Raw genomic sequence first — 18,500 nt, forward strand, 5'->3', positions numbered from 1 at the left:
AGGTTCAGACTCTAAAATTAAAACCCATTTTGAGCCAAAATCATGATGAAGCTCGGGATCTTGTTTCGCTATATTTGCAGGATCCCAAATTACATCCCAAACAGGTGACCTGGGGACAATCGTCATAACTTTCTCCTGAGCATCAGATTAAAATTTCATAAAACGTTACAGAAGAGGACGACCTGTAGTTTAATGTGCATCGGTTTAAGGTCCCAAGGTCGAAACAATGACACACAACACTTCATACAAGTTCGCTCTACTAAACCAATCTATAATCAGGTCATCGTGGGAGATTTAGCATAACGCTTCCTTGGAGAATCCAATCTTGATCAAACTTGCGGGGTTGGAAATAAGACTCAGAGGGCTACCGTAGGACACAATTTTAGACCTTGGAGATCCAAAATTACAGAGATACAATAGATTCAATATGGAGCACCTACAAGGTGAAAAAAGGTGTGTAGTTTTGTTTTTAATTTTGCAAAAGTTTGGTTGAAAAATTAGTTTGATGGAATTCAAAGGGAATGGAAGCTAAGATGGATGGTATAGAAGAAAAACTTAAAGGAAACATCGAACATTTGAAGACAAATTTGACAAAGTTGCTACAAGAAATTCTTGCTAATGGCAAAAGGGTAGTAAAGGAAACTCTTGATGAGAACAAAGGAAATGTTAATCATGATTTCATAGACTTTAACGTGGGATTGAAGACCCACCATGTTCTAAAGATCGGTATGAGAAAGTTTGATGGCAAGGATCCCGTAACATGGATAGTACAGATGGAGCAATATTTCGATCTCCATAATGTGCAAAACACACAAAAGGTACGCATTGCAACTTTATATTTGGAACCAAATCATTTTGTATGGTATTGATGTCTTTGCTCTCGTAAACAATTTGTCACTTGGGTAATTTTTACGGAATAAATGATAGCACATTATAGGGATACAAAAAGAAACACCTTTTTTAGTCAATTGATAAATCTCAAACAAAAGGGTTCAATGATGGAGCACCTTGAGGACTTCCAAAAATTGAATATAAGGGTAAAAGATATTCCAGAGGAGCATAGGATTGATTTGTTCATAAGGAATTTAAAGGATAATATCCAACATGAGGTTTGCCTTTGGGAACCTGATTCATTAGAGAAGGCATTCAGGTTGGAAATAAAAATGGAAAGGAAAATTATGGCAATAAAGAAGCCTACCACTCACAACTATAAAGATGGAAGTGTTGTTTCTCCTAGCCTTTGCCCACCTACAAGGTTGACACCACAACAATTGGAAGAAAAAATAGCAAAAGGGATTTGTTACAATTGTGATAGAAAATACACTAAAGGTCATAGGTGTGCTGAGAAGAAATTAATTTACATAGATGGGGAAGAGGAGTAAGAAAAGAAACAAGAAAGCCGAAAAGAAGAGGATATGCACCAAGAACCAATCCCAGAGAAAGAAGAAATGAATCTGGCCATATCTTGTAATGCATTGACAGGAATTACCACTCCTCAAACTCTCAAGATAGAAGGGCCTATCAAGAAGAAAAAGGTAATAGTGTTGATTGATTCGGGTAGTACCCATAATTTTATGCATTGTAAGATAGCCAAGGAATTGAATTACTTCCTATATCCAGCACCAGAGTGTCAAGTAATGGTTGCAAATGGAGGAACCATAAATTTCTCTGGAAAGTGCCATAATATCAAGCTATCCATGGGAGAATATGTCTTGAATAGTTCAATGTTTTCCATTCCAATGGCTGGTGCAGATGTTGTATTAGGAGTCCAATGGCTACAATCTTTTGGTATGATAGCTTTTAATTTTCAAGAACTTTTATTGAAAGTTTTTTGGGAAGGAAAGGAAGTTGAATCAAGGGGTATCACAGGGAAATTGGGAAAGATAATTATCTCTAACATCATGACAAAGCTTCTAAAGAGAGAAAAACGGGGCATAATTGCACAATTATGTTCACTAGATCTTCCCACATCGAAATCATCTATTTCTCCAAATCTCCAAAATGTTTTGGACAATCATTTCGAGGTATTTGAGACTCCCAAAGGCCTCCCACCTATTGGTGATCATGATCATGCTATTCATTTGATTCCAGGAAGTGTTCCCCCAAACATTAGGCCTCACAGATATACATATGTCCAAAAGAGTGAAATTGAATGTATGGTTGCAAAAATTCTAGAGGTTGGTATAATTCAACCTAGTCAAAGTTCTTTCTCTGCTCTAGTGGTATTGGTACACAAGAAGGATGGATCATGGTGCATGTGTTTGGATTATAGGGAGCTCAACAAGCTCACTATTAAAGATAAATTTCCCATTCCTATCATTGATGAATTATTGGATGAATTACATGGAGCAATTTACTTCACAAAGTTGGATCTTCGTTCAGGATATCATCAAATCAGAATGAAGGCTAAAGACATTCCAAAAACAACATTTAGAACTCATGAGGGTCATTATGAATTTTTGGCCATGCCTTTTGGCCTTACCAATGCACCTTCTACATTTCAAGTTTTGATGAATTCCATTTTCAAACCCTTCCTTAGAAAATTTGTTTTAGTATTTTTTGATGATATACTAATCTATAGAAAGTCTTGGAAGGATCATGTTCAACATGTTGACAAAGTGCTTAAACAATTGAAGGAGAAACAATTATATGCAAAAAGCTCCAAATGATTTTTGGACTACAAGAGGTGGAATATTTGGGTACTCAGTTAGCTCATAGCTCATCTTATCATCCTCAATCTGATGGGAAAACTCAGATAGTGAATAAATGTTTGGAAGGATATCCTCGTTTCTTTGTATCTAATAAATAGACATAATGGGTCAAGTGGTTGCCTCTGGCTGAATGGTGGTATAACACTTCGTTCCATACTGCAACAAAAATGACCCCATTTATGGCACTTTATGGATATCATCCACCGTCCATCACATCATCTTTAAAAGAAAATTCTAAGGTTCAAGCAGTGGAAGATCACATCGAGCAACAACAACAAGTTCTCAAACCCTTAAAGGATAACATCACTTTGGCACAGAATAGAATGAAACAACAGGCATATCAACATTGCAGCGAAAGAAGTTTTGATGTAGGTGGCTTTCTATTTCTACGACTACAACCATACAAACAAATGTCCCTCAAGAAAGCTAAGAAGGATAATAAATTATCACCAAAGTATTATGGTCTGTACAAGCTGTTACAAAAGATTGGTACTATGGCATACAAATTGGAACTTCCTGCATATTCCCAAGTGCACCCAATTTTCCATGTTTCATGCTTAAAGAAGGTTATAGGTGAGAAGATCCCAGTTCAAACAATATTATCAGAAATTGACAAGGAAGGAAAAATCATATTGGAATCTGAAGTAGTCACAAAAACAAGAATTCGACATCTACGAAATCAATCAATTTCAGAGTATCTCATCAAGTGGAAGAACTTACCCGCTTAATATTCCACATGGGAGGATGAGAATTTTATACAGAAGTATCCAGAACTACTCAAGCATTGAGGAAAACACTTTTTGAAGGAGAGGGGCATGTTAGGTCCCTATACTACTAGTGTAACCCCTTACTGTTATTAGTGCAACCCCCTTATTGTATTATTATGCCTATATAGTCCCCATGTTGTTATTATTATGCCCCATAAAATCCCACTATTGTTATTGTTGTGCCCCTACAATTTTATTGTTATATAGGCTCTGATTGTATTGGTACCTCTTAGACTCCTATATATAGAAAGGAGGTCTTGTCATTTGTATCATCGAAGAATTGTTCATTTGTGTAATGTAAAAGAGGTTTCCCCCTCAAAGAGGCTGATTTTGATGTCTTTGATCTATCTTTTATTCTATTTTGTGAGCTGGTTTCATAACAAATGGATACAAGTGTGGTGGAGTTTTTACTAGATATGATTGAATGTTTCGAGCAAATTATAGCGGTGCACGACAAATTTAAAGGGGGAAAGTGTTGTTGCACGTGTACCTCAGTGCGTCTCGGCAGTCCTGCAAGGCGTCAATGCAGGTGATTTACAGGTGAGGGTGATGTTTGAAGGTGAAGCAACCTCGATAGCGGAAATGGGTCATAGGGTTCTCTTCGAAGGATGATACTCTGTTCGGGCATAGGAGGTTTTTGTTCGAACCAAGGAGGAGGTTTCGATATTTAGCGAATTTGGAATGTATATCACACGGGAATGTTTGTGCCAGTATGGCACCACAAGTACCACCAATGTGGTGACAAGTGGGCTAGCCTCCTCGTTGAATCGACATGCTCCTATCAAATTCTGGTATGGGGTCATGTATGTGAACCAACCACCATAGGGGCATTAAATTCCGTATGGCAGGCTAGTTATTTGTTGCCTTTACAGACACTGTGTACTTCATACTTCCCTGGGCACCAAACCCAAACACAAATTTATTTATAATTTATAATTTTTTATTTTAATAAATATTGGCGTACACCTTATTGAAGCGAGAAAATATTATTCGGCTACTAGAAAATGTCATAATATATCTCTTATACATTCTAGAGGAGTCAAATTAGTGATAAAAGCACTTTTATGTTATTCATTTAAATAATTTTTTGGAATTAATGTTATATTAAATCTTATTAAATTATAATTTCAATGTTCATAATTTACACAATTTGAATTCAAAAACCTTTTCAAAATACTAAATCCATTTATAAATTGAGAAATATAATTTAAACAATAAAAATTAATAAGTTTAACTTAACCCGATTTAAGTTACAAGTTTAAAACCATGTAAAGAGGCTCACACATAATCTTTAGTAAAAAAAAAATATAATTTCCAAAATTATGTCACCTAATTCCCCCACAAAAAATATAAATGTAAAACAATTATAATGTCGTGCAGAGAAAACGATGCCCAACGCCAACACCGACATTGTGTCAACCCACGCCATTTTCACAAGGATACAAATTGTTTTAAGATGAAACGATAAAGGATTAGGTACATTAATTTCATTGTGTGTGAACTTGATGCTTCCTCATTATGTTTTACATTCAGAGGTGCTTTACAACTTAATATGAGATAGATTAATGAGATGTTCTCTACAACCTAGTATGAGAGTAAATTAGTGTAAATATTTAAATATCGGCTCAATTAAAAATGTAATAAAAGTAAATGTCAGGAGAGATGTGTAAACGTTAGGCAAAAGTAAATGCCAGAGGAGATATGTAGACGTTAGGCATAATGTAAGAAATATTGTATGTCAACCTTTTTTAATATCGACTATATTATCAATAATAATAATAACTAAAAAAACAACACAATTTAATGTGGATTTCAATGTCAAAAGTAAATGTACAAATATAAATCATACAATCAATCTCTCAATCACTTAATCATTGAATTTGTCCATGCACACAAATAAGTGGGAGCAGGTCAAAAGTAGTTGGAGTCCAACAAACTCAGGTAAGTGCAAACCATTGAAAATCAACACCATTTAGATAAGTATTAATATTATATTTTCCTATTTTATTTTATAATTTATTTCATATGAGTCACATTTGAGCTTTATTTCTTTTTGTTATTATATCTTGAAGCATACCCTTCAGAGGATTTCCATTATTTTCCTACACCAAAAAAATTCTAATATTTTCACTGAAGTGCTAGATTCTTCAAAATTTTAAAAATTTATTTTGCTTTCCATTCCACTGCTCCAATCCTCGCAACATCCCTGCTAGAATCTCCAAGTTCCAGATGATTTTTATGATAGCATACACCCCACACACTCTGCTAATTATTTAATTTCGATCCCAAGGGTGGCTCCCCACACACTTTGCTGATTAATTTTCTATTCGCTCGCGTGCTGGATTTTGTAGAGCATAAATTAAACTAATAAATCTTAATATTAAACTCTTTTCCACTTTAAATACATATAAAACACAATTAAGTAGAAAATTACCTTTACTGATAAATAAATATATGTGTATGGTTATATGGAATTGTGCCTAGGAATATAACAATACTTTCGATCTTCAAATCAAATTACATGAAATCCACATTCATGCACTTTTCTAAAATTCTCATTAAACAAGACTTGCTCCAGGACATCCCATGTCGTAAATAAAGACTCATTAAATTAAAAAAATTCTCAAATGACATGGGAAGCAAACAAATAGAGGTATTTGGAAATTCTGTGTGACATGTCAATAATAAATATACAATAATTTATCACTCATTTGCTCATGCTTTTCTTATGAGATACAGAGCCTATTTAATTGCTCCATTTCTCATCCACATTACAAAATTCTCCATATAGTCCCAATCTTTTAATTCACTATACAATATATGTGGTATCTTGTACTATTTTTTTATTTTATTTTAAAAATGGTTGATGGGGAACTAGCAACCTCCCTAGATATATGCAACACTCTGCAAGCCACATATGTCAAAAACTCATAGTCCAGCTTAGGACCGAGAATTTTGGAAACCACTGAAAACTGGAGTCATGATCCTAGACTCCAACATGACGTCTATCCTTCCAGTATGACGGGCCATGGTGTCCCCCCATAGGATTTGAAACCAAGTGGAAGGATAACATCCCAGTGAGGCAACCACCTTGTCGTCCAATAAGGAGACATGTTATCTAAATACTATATACTATTATCTTGATAACTATTAAAGATGTGACTATTTTGATTTTAACATTTTATAATTTTAAAGCTAGTGTTTTAAATACTTGAGGTATTTTTAAATTGTCCTTTAAAAATACTTTTCCAAATATATAAGATAATAATATCTATAATTTATTATTTAAATATGGTAGGATAATTTTGATTTAAATATTTTAGGTTTTTAGGATTTTAAATATGGTATAATATAATATTAATATTAAATATTAACAATATTAATATTGAATAGTTATGATATTATGGTATAGCTTCTTATTGCTATTAAGTATAATTTTCCTCAACCAATTATAATATTAATAACTATATAATAAACTATAATATTAATATTATATTAACGGTGTATAATATAATATTAATATTAAATATTAAATTATATTTATAGTATTAATATTGAAATTAATATTAAAAATTAATTATTAACCATATTAATATTAAATAGTAATAACATTATGTTATAATTTCATATCACTATTATGGTCACATTACAACTTTCACTATCATTTTAGTCTCCAGAGACAACCACCGTCTTGTCTCGTGGGGAGACATGGTATCTAAATACTATTATACTATTATCTTGATAACTTGTAAGGGTATGAATATTTTGATGGTATCTTATACTATTATATTATTATCTTGATAATTTGTAAAAATATGACTATTTTGATTTTAACATTTTATAGTTTTAAAGCTAGTGCTTTAAATACTTGAGGTCTTTTAAATTATTTTTTAAAAATAATTTTCCAAATATATAGAAGATAATAATATTTATAATTTATAATTTATAATATGGTATGATTATTTTGATTTTGATTTTGATATTTTTGGTTTTTTAAGATTTTAAAAACTGTATAATATAATATTAATATTAAATATTAACTATAGTAATATTGATTAGTTATGATATTATGGTATAATTTCCTATTACTAATAGCCGTAAGGGTTAGCTCAACTAGTTGAGTCCTCGTTGTTAAGTACCTCACCGATCCGGAGGTCACAGGGTCAATTCTCCTTGATGCCCTTGGGGTTAAAAGATTCCCTTCAAGGTTGATTTTTCTAAGGGAAAAAAACTCCCTATTACTATTAGGTATAATTTTTCTCAACTAATTATAATATTAATAATTATATAATAAACTATAATATTATATCAATGGTGTATAATATAATATTAATATTAAATATTAAATTATATTTAAAGTATTAATATTAAAAAATAATTCTTAACCATATTAATATTAAATAGTAATAATAATATTATGCTATAGTTTTATATCACTAGCATTTTGACATTACAATTTTTACTGTCATTTTAGTCTCTAGTGAGACAACCACCCTGTCATTTTAGTCTCGAGCGAGACAACCACCCTATCATCCTATGAGGAGACATGGTGTCATTTTAGTCTCGAGCGAGACAACCACCCTATCATCCTATGAGGAGACATGGTATCGAATACTATTATACTATTATCTTGATAACTTGTAAAAGTATGACTATTTTGATTTTGACGTGGTATCTTATAACTAATTTAATGAAGTATGACTATTTTGATTTTTGATGTGGTATCTTATATCACTATCATTTTGACATTACAATTTTTACCGTCATTTTAGTCTCTAGTGAGATGACCACCCTGTCATTTTAGTCTCGAGCGAGACAACCACCCTATCATCCTATGAGGAGACATGGTATCGAATACTATTATACTATTATCTTGATGACTTGTAAAAATATGACTATTTTGATTTTGACATTTTATGGTTTTAAAGTTAGCGTTTTAAATACTTAAAGTATTTTTAAATTATCTTTTAAAAATACTTTTCCAAATATAGAGAGGATAATAATGTCTATAATTTAAATATGGTACGATTATTTTGATTTTTATATTTTAGGATTTTTAGATTTTAAAAACCATATAATATAATATTAATATTAAATATTAATCATATTAATATTGAATAGTTATGATATTATGGTATATCTTCCTATTGCTAAGTAAAATTTTCCTCAACCAATTATAATATTAATATTATATTAAAAGTGTATAATATAATATTAATATTAAATTATATTTATAGTATTAATATTGAAAATAATATTAAAAATTAATTATTGATCATATTAATATTAAATATTAATAATATTATGTTATAGCTTCATATCGTTATCATGGTTACATTACAATTTTCATTGTCATTTTAGTCTCCACTTTAGGACACGTATTATAGGATTTCCACTACATAACAACTCACCCATTGAGCTTTTGATTATCCATAGAGGAAGATGAAGTAAAGCTTTTGCACAAGGTAAAAGAATTTGGATTTGGAACATCATCAAAGCATCAAAATCAGATACAAATTATTGAAATTTTCACTAAGTTTCAAAAATGCATTGATTTTAGTCTAGATGTTAATATCTAATGTTATCTAATCGATTGAACTAATTGCATTGATTTTAGTGTAGATGTCATTTTGTAATGTTATTTGATAGATTGAACTAAATGTATTGATTTCAATACGATATTGGTTTATAATTATTTTAGATTCTTTTCTCTATATGTACTAATTTCAATGTAGTTGTTAATTCATGATCTAATTGATTGCACTAAATGCATTGGTTTCAGTATGATGTTGATTCTAATTATTTTATATATGTATTGATTTCAGTGTAGATGTTGATTCCCGATCTGATGTGACTAGATGGATGATGTGCATTTCTTTAAAGTTAATTTCATTATTGGAGAGCGCTGATTTCAGTTTATCTCAAGAAAGTAATTATTTGTGATGTGCATTGATTTTTGTGTTACATTAATAACAAGACGCTACCATGTCCTCTCATAATAACGAGATGGATAATGTGCATGTTGAGGATATAAGAACATAAACACGTGAACATGTGAGGAAACAAAAACAACAACAGAAGATGGAAAATTTTGAATAAATGTGAGACGAACAAAGAGAAGATCGAAAAAACAAAAGAAAAGTGAAGAATAAAGAGCAAATCTTAAAACATATCAAAGATTATATTGAATAACATATCGATAAAGAAATCCACAAAAAATGACATCTAAAGAGCATGAATAACAAAGGATAAAGGGAATGAACAAGTAAGAGCAAGTCAACAAAGAAAGGAAATAGAAACGATCATTGGAGGGCATGAAGAACAAAGGATAAAGAAAAATAAACAACTAAGAGCAAGTTGATAGAGAAAGGAACTAGAAATGACAACTAAAGAGCATGAAGAACAAAGGATAAAACAAAATGAACAACTAAGAGCATGTCAATAAAGAAAGACACTAGAAATGATAGTTGAAGAGCATGAAGAACAAAGGATAAGGGAAAATGAAAAAACAAGAGCATGTCAATAGAGAAAGGAACTAGAAATGAAAACTGCAGAACAACAAAAAGAGTGAAGGGCACATGAAAGAGAATATCAAAGTGTTGGCATTTTGGCACAGGTGTGGCGCTACGGTACAGGTGTTGTCCTTGATGGCAACTCTCTTTGATGACAGATCTCAGTCCAGACTACAAGAATGAAGAGAAATTTCATATACGCAGGTTCATTAAGCCCAAGATGCGTATACACGCTGGTACGCTATATACTAAGTCGCGGATACGCAGGCTCGCTATATACAAAGTCGCGTATACACGCAATTTCATGAACAGAAAAGAGCGTACATGTCGAGAAGCTTCCCTTTGGTCCGTGGTAGTTAGTCCTCGGTACTTGAGCCTATGTTTTTGGACCAAGGTATCTCGACAGTCGTGTTGATCCCGAGTTTTGAAGTTGATGGTATTGTATTACTATGGTTTTGGACCGTGGTATTGAGAAGGGCCTAAGGCTATATAAGGAGAAGAAGATCATTAGGCAATTGTATTGAAAAAGTCTTGAATATCTAATGAAGAAAGAGATCTAGTATGCAGGTTCTGGGTTGATGATACATTGCTTGATCTGAGCTAAGGAGAGATCACATCGGTTGATGGAAGGATAGATCGGGATCAAATTGTTTGAAATGAACTATCGATATATGGTTGATTACGCATATTTTTAGATCTGCATACTGACGCAATGTTATGTTCTGAGTATGACTGATGTCTGGTACAGCTGCAAGTTATGAGAAATTATTTTTAGATCTGTACGCAGGTTGGCTTCGGTAAAAGCGCGTGTATACGCGGGTTTGTTTCATTGAAGTAGCGTATATCTTTTGAAGCTTAATTTTTGGGTTGCAGTTGGGTCTGTCTGTTATTGCAGGGTTCTGTAGTCTGCTCTGTGTTCTGGTGACTGGGTGTTGACAGGGTTTCAGTGGTTCAGTGATTCAAAGATTGATGATGCTAGTATTGGTTGTTTTGTGCTTCTATGATTTGTTATGAAAAGTGAATGAATCGTGGTCTTCAGATTGAAATGTTGTGCTTCAGGAGTATCCAGTCTGAAAATTGATGAAAAGTGGTACCTGAAGGAAAGAAGATTGTAGGCCAGCACCTACGTACTAGTATCTTAGCTAGTACAAGAGTAAAGGGGGTTGGAGCTCCCTTCCAGGAGAGTTTGGAAAACGAGAGAAGGTTGTAGCCTTCTGCAGGTTGTAGCCTGCGTACTGGTATAAGGCTGCACCAGTACAAAAGATTGTAAATTGAAGTTTCTTATTAAAGAAAGATAGAGACGACTTGCAGCAGGTGGTTTTCACCCACATTGGGTTTCCACCTTATATCATGGTGTTCATGTGTGAGGCTTTTGTGTGATGATCTGTTCTATTATACTGCACCTGTTTACTTTTAATATGGTTAATAATGTCATGATGCATTTACTGAAGATAAACTAACTGAATCATAAGATTTCTGGTTATATGTTGGTTGCTTTAGACACAGTAGCGTGTACACGCTGGTTCACTTAACTGAAGTAGCGTATATGTTTCTGAGTATTGAAAAAGTTTTATTGATCTGATAATACTGATTCACCCCCCCCTCTCAGTATTATTTCCAACAATTGGTATTAGAGTAGGTCCTTCAGAGAAGCTTGATCGCTTGAAGGTAGATCGTTCATCATGAGCAATTATGAGAGAGAAGCATCAATCACGCCACCGGTTTTTGATGGGACAAACTTCAATTATTGGAAGGTAAGAGTTACTGCCTATCTTCAATCTCTTGGTACAGAAGTTTGGGACATCGTAGAGACAGGCTACACTTTTCCTTCAGCTACTCCTACAGATCCAGCCGAGAAAAAGAAATATGAAACAAATGCGAAAGCAGTCAGTACTCTATTAGGATGTATATCCCAATCAGAATTCATGAAGGTAATGCACTATAAATCCGCAAAAGAAATATGGGACAAAATTGTCACGAGCTATGAAGGAGACGAACAGGTAAAGCGTGCTAAACTTCAAACTCTCAGGATTAAGTATGAGACTCTCAGAATGTATAATGATGAAAGTGTGGCTAATTATTTCCTTAGGGTAGATGAGATTGTTAATTGCATGAAAAACTTGGGTGAAGAAATAAAAGAGGCTATTGTGGTTGAAAAGGTTCTAAGATCATTGTCCCCCAAATTTGAATCTAAAGTGTCTGCAATAGAAGAAAAGGAAAATCTACGAATTCTTACTATGTCTCAGCTTCACGGAATTCTAACTGCTTATGAAATGAGAAAAGGAGGTCCATCGGACAGAAGAGAAGCTACTTTCAAGGCTTCAGGCAAAGAAGATTATTATGAAGCAAGTCACGTGCCAGAAGATGAAGAAGAAGAATCAAATTTTGTCAGAAATCTTCAAAGGGGTTCTGGAAGGTTCAGAGGTAAGTTACCTTTTAAATGCTTTGCTTGTGGAAGAGTAGGTCATTATGCTGCCAAATGTCCTCACAAAGATAAGAATGACAAGGGAAAGGAACCTGTTAAATGGAACAAGAAACAGAATGAAAAGAAGAAAAGCTATTACACTCATGAAGATAGTGATGGTCTTTCAAATAGTGACGAAGATGAACAGGGTAATAGATATAAACTTTTAATGGCTTTTGAAGATGATGACTACATGGATGCTATAGATGTAGAAGGCTTTTATGAAGAAATGAATAATCTCAAAGTTTGCTTAGAAGAGAAAAATGCTATTATTGATTCTCTACAATGTCAACTGGCGGAAAAGGAAAAACATCTTGAAAAATTGGAATGTGAGATTGTTTGTCTTAGAAAGGAGATTGAGAAAACAAAAGCGATTAATCTTAAATTTGTTAAAGGATCTGAAACCTTGGATGAGATTATCAATGTGCAGCGTTCTCCTCTGATCAAGACAGATCTGGGATATAATGGAGAAACATCTCAAGCTTCTACCTCTAAAAGTTATCTTGATGCAGCAAGGAGAAGTGAGCAAAGACCAAATAAAAGTCATCAGGTGAATCAGGGACAGTTTACCTCAAGAACAAATAAAGACTATCAAGAAACTCGGGGACAAGCTGCCTTAAGGACAAACAGAAGCTACAATCAGCCACAGGTAAAATCTTCCCAATTTGCCCCAAGAATGGATGTCAATAGAAGCTACAATCGGTTGGATGATAGATCTGATTACCGCAGAAATTTCTTTAATGGCCAATGTTTTTCTTGCCATAACTTCGGTCACAAAGCAGCTCAATGTGTTGCCTACAAGACAATCATGACTAGAGAAGCTCAAAAGCAAAGAAGTATGACTGGAACCATGAAAAGGACTTATAACAACTTTTCGGTTCTTGAAAATGAAGTTGAATGCTCTATTTGTAATAACTTTGGTCATGAAGACTCTGAATGCAGGAGCAGGTTCTAGAAGACAACTCAGAAGGAACAAACCTCAAATGTCAGAACATGGAGAATAAAGGAACCGCAACCAGAAAGATGTGGGATAGCCTTTTATGCAGAAGGTCAAGAAAGTCTATGGTACATTGACAGTGGATGTTCGAAGCATATGACAGGGGACAAAGAAAAACTTGAATCATATACCACATTAGAAAAGGGAAAGAAAGTTTCTTTTGGAAACGATATCTCTGCAGCCATAAAAGGAAAAGGCGTTGCTCCGTTGAAAAAGAAGGTCAAAGCTGGAAATGTTTTGTATGTTGATGGATTGAAGAATAATCTTCTGAGTGTCAGTCAGATGTGCGATCAAGGAACAGAGGTAATATTTAGATCAAATGGATGTTGTGATCTTGATACAGGTGAAACAGTGATCAAAGGAAGAAGGACTCCAAATAATCTATACATATTTGAAGAAAGACAACAACAATGCTATTTGAGCAAGGATGATGAACACTGGCTATGGCATCGGAGGTTGGGGCATCTAAGCTTTCCACAAATAAGGAAAGCATGAAAATATCAGGCAGTTCGTGATCTTCCAGATATCAAAATTCCAGACAACACCATATGCAAATCATGTCAGTTTGGAAAGCAAACCAGAACTAATTTTCCTGAGAAGGAAGGATCAGCTAGCATGCCTCTTGAGCTAGTACATACAGATACATGTGGTCCATTCAGAAAAAGAACACCTCGAGGAGAAGAATATTTGATATTATTCATTGACGATTTCTCCAGGTTTGTCTGGTTGGGACTTATGAAGCACAAAGATGAAGCATTCGAAAAATTCAAATCCTTCAAAGCCTTGGCTGAAAATGAATCAAGACACAAAATTAAGTGCCTCAGATCTGACAGAGGTGGGGAGTTTACCTTGAATGAATTTTTCGATTTCTGTGAAGAACATGGGATAAGAAGAGAATTCTCTACAGCTAGAACTCCTCAGCAAAATGGAGTTGTGGAAAGAATGAACAGAACAATCCAACAAATGGCTCGTGCTATGCTTGATGAATCAGGTACTCCCGCAACTTTCTTGGGTGAAGCTGCACATGCTGCGGTTATTATTCTCAACAAAACAAATGTCCAAGTAAATAGCACTCAAACTCCTCATGAGCTCTGGTGTGGTAAGACTCCTTCGGTGAAGCACTTCAAAATATTTGGGAGCAAATGTTATATTAAGAATACTGATGAGCAACTTGGCAAACTTGAACCAAGAGCAGATGAAGGCATTCTTCTTGGTTATTCTCCACATCGCAAAGCATACAAGTGCTACAATAAAAGACTTGGCAGAATTGTTGACAGCATTGATGTTGTGGTTGATGAGAAGGGATACATTCCTAGGAAAGTTCATCATGAAGACATCGAAGAAGATGAAGGCTATCCTCAAAGACAGAATGATGAAGAAGAACCTCAAGAAGAAGAAGAACCTCAAGAAGAACTAGAGGAGCAGACAAGAATAGAAGAGAAGACTCCATCTAGATATGTTCAGAAGAATCATCCAGAATCTCAGATTGTGGGGCAGAAAGAAGCAGGAGTACAAACAAGAAGAACAATTGCAGAAGCTTCAAGCTATTTGGCATTACTCTCTTCCACTGAACCACAAAATGTGAAAGAGGCATGCAAAGATGAATGTTGGGTCAAAGAAATGGATGAAGAACTTGAGCAGATCGAAAAGAACAACACTTGGGAATTGGTTCCTAGACCAAAAGATAAGAATGTCATAGGGACAAAATGGGTCTTCAAAAATAAATTGAATGAAAATGGAGAAGTAATTAGAAACAAGGCCAGACTTGTTTGTAAAGGGTATGCGCAGCAAGAAGGAATAGATTTTGAAGAGACCTTTGGTCCTGTTGCAAGACTTGAGGCCATCCGAATGTTCCTTGCTCTCTCAAGCTTTCAAAACTTCAAGGTATTTCAAATGGATGTGAAATCAGCCTTTCTGAATGGAGACTTAGAAGAAGAAGTATATATTGAGCAGCGAGATGGTTTCATTCTTGGGAATGATCCAAACCTTGTATGCAGATTGAAAAGGCTCTCTATGGTCTCAAACAAGCTCCAAGGGCTTGGTACTATCGTTTGGACAAATATCTTCACCAACAAGGTTTTTCAAAAGGATCAGCAGATAGCAATCTCTATATGAAAGTTGAAAATAACAAATTGCTAATACTTGTTGTGTATGTAGATGATATTATCTTTGGCAGCAATGAAGAGGCTATGAGTCGAAACTTTGCCTTGGTTATGCAGAAAGAATTTGAAATGTCATTACTGGAGAATTGACATACTTTCTTGGATTGCAAATCCAACAAAATGAAGGAGGTATTTTCTTGTCTCAAACCAAGTACCTCAAGCAGATCTTGAAGAAGTATGGCATGGAAGATTCAAAGCCAGTTTGTACCCCCTGGTTACAGGATGCAGCCTCAGTGCAAATGATGAATCAGCAGCAGTTCACCAACCAACTTATAGATCCATGATTGGGAGTTTGCTTTATTTGAAAGGTACCCGACCAGATATTATGCATGCAGTAGGAATTGTTGGAAGATTTCAAGCCAACCCAAAGGAAACTCATCTTCAGGAAGTCAAAAGGATCTTCAAGTATCTTCAAGGGACTCAAAACTATGGCTTATGGTATCCTATAGATACAGATCTCACTCTTCATGCTTACACAGATGCAGATTGGGCCAGAAGTGTGGATGACAGGAAAAGCATAAGTGGCGGTGCTTTCTTCATGGGTTCCAGATTAGTATCTTGGTTCAGCAAGAAACAGAGTTCGATTGCTTTATCTACAGCTGAAGCAGAATATGTGGCTGCGGCATCTTGTTGCACACAACTTCTTTGGATGATGCAGACCTTGTAGGATTTTCAAATCACTTGCACTCCACCAGTCTCTATCTTATGTGATAATACAAGTGCAATCAGCATCTCAAAGAATCCAGTCATGCATTCAAAGACCAAGCACATACCAATCAAGTATCACTTCCTCCGGGAACAAGTGCTTGAACAAAAGGTCAAGTTGGAGTATGTTTCTTCTAAAGAACAAGTTGTTGATATTCTCACAAAACCACTACCCAGGGAGACTTTTGAATATCTCAGACAAAAGCTGGGAGTAGTTGATGCTTCATCCTGCTGTTGAAGCTTGTCTGTTCTAAAGAAAAGTTGGTGTACGCGTGTTGTATAAGGGATATCCGCGTACATACATACGCTGATTTATGCAGGTGAAGTCGAGTATATGGAGTTCTGAATAGTAAGGGCAGACTCTGGTTGGGAGAGGTCTGAGATGGGTATGCCAGAGTCTTTCAGGCACAGTTTCAGGGGGTGCAACAGGCACAGTTTCAGGGGGAGCAGCTTAAAGTCTAATAAAGCATTGTTGGCATTTAGATGTTTTTGGTTCTAGTTCACAACTGTTGTTGGTTTCAGGAGAAGGAGCACAGAAGGAAATCTTGGTTGCTGATCTAAAAGATGATTATCAGATGCTGCTGGTGACTTTCATAAGTCTTGGTCTAGATTTTTCGTCTCTATGTCATGTATCTCTTTTGTGATATCTCTTTTATGATGTCAAGGTCATGTAACGGCCTATGTTGGTTTCCCCACTATGCCTGGGATGAATGATGTAATGTAATTGGTTGTTATATGTAAATTTCTGACGTATCTCATCTTGGTTGGGAGTATGGATGTATGTATTGAGTCTTTTGTGTGATAGGAAGGTCCTTTATGATGTATAAGTCTTGGTTCTTTTTGAAGAAAATCTTTTGCAGATCTTGCCTACAGTCAGGGGGAGCATGTTCAGCACAGCAGAGCAGAGATATTAGCATGTTCTCAGGGGGAGCACAGCCCTTTGCCCTTGATGACAAAGGGGGAGAATGATTCTAAGGATCTTGGGGTTGCCATCAAGTCTAAAGGGGGAGATTGTTGGCATTTTGGCACAGGTGTGGCGCTACGGTACAGGTGTTGTCCTTGATGGCAACTCTCTTTGATGACAGATCTCAGTCCAGACTACAAGAATGAAGAGAAATTTCATATACGCAGGTTCATTAAGCCCAAGATGCGTATACACGCTGGTACGCTATATAATAAGTCGCGGATACGCAAGCTCGCTATATACAAAGTCGCGTATACACGCAGTTTCATGAACAAAAAAGAGCGTACATGTCGAGAAGCTTCCCTTTGGTCCGTGGTAGTTAGTCCTTGGTACTTGAGCCTATGTTTTTGGACCAAGGTATCTCGACAGTCGTGTTGATCCCGAGTTTTGAAGTTGATGGTATTGTATTACTATGGTTTTGGACGTGGTATTGAGAAGGGCCTAAGCTATATAAGGAGAAGAAGATCATTAGGCAATTGTATTGAAAAAGTCTTGAATATCTAATGAAGAAAGAGATCTAGTATGCAGCTTTGGGTTGATGATACATTGCTTGATCTGAGCTAAGGAGAGATCACATCGGTTGATGGAGGATAGATCGGGATCAAATTGTTTGAAATGAACTATCGGTATATGGTTGATTACGCATATTTTTAGATCTGCATACTGACGCAATGTTATGTTCTAAGTATGACTGATGTCTGTACAGCTGCAAGTTATGAGAAATTATTTTTAGATCTGTACGCAGGTTGGCTTCGGTAAAAGCGCGTGTATACGCGAGTTTGTTTCATTGAAGTAGCGTATATCTTTTGAAGCTTAATTTTTTGGGTTGTAGTTGGGTCTGTCTGTTATTGCAGGGTTCTGTAGTCTGCTCTGTGTTTGGTGACTGGGTTTGACAGGTGGGACAGGGTTTCAGTGGTTCAGTGATTCAAAGATTGATGATGCTAGTATTGGTTGTTTTGTGCTTCTATGATTGTTATGAAAAGTGAATGAATCGTGGTCTTCAGATTGAAATGTTGTGCTTCAGGAGTATCAGTCTGAAAATTGATGAAAAGTGGTACCTGAAGGAAAGAAGATTGTAGGCCAGCACCTACGTACTAGTATCTTAGCTAGTACAAGAGCAAAGGGGGTTGGAGATCCCTTCCAGGAGAGTTTGGAAAAACGAGAGAAGGTTGTAGCCTGCATACTGGTATAAGGTTTGCACCAGTACAAAATATTGTA

This window comes from Pinus tabuliformis, chromosome Q (genome assembly GCF_031772625.1).
Source record: "Pinus tabuliformis cultivar Carrire ecotype Pingquan chromosome Q, CPIR1, whole genome shotgun sequence".
NCBI lineage: Eukaryota > Viridiplantae > Streptophyta > Pinopsida > Pinales > Pinaceae > Pinus > Pinus tabuliformis.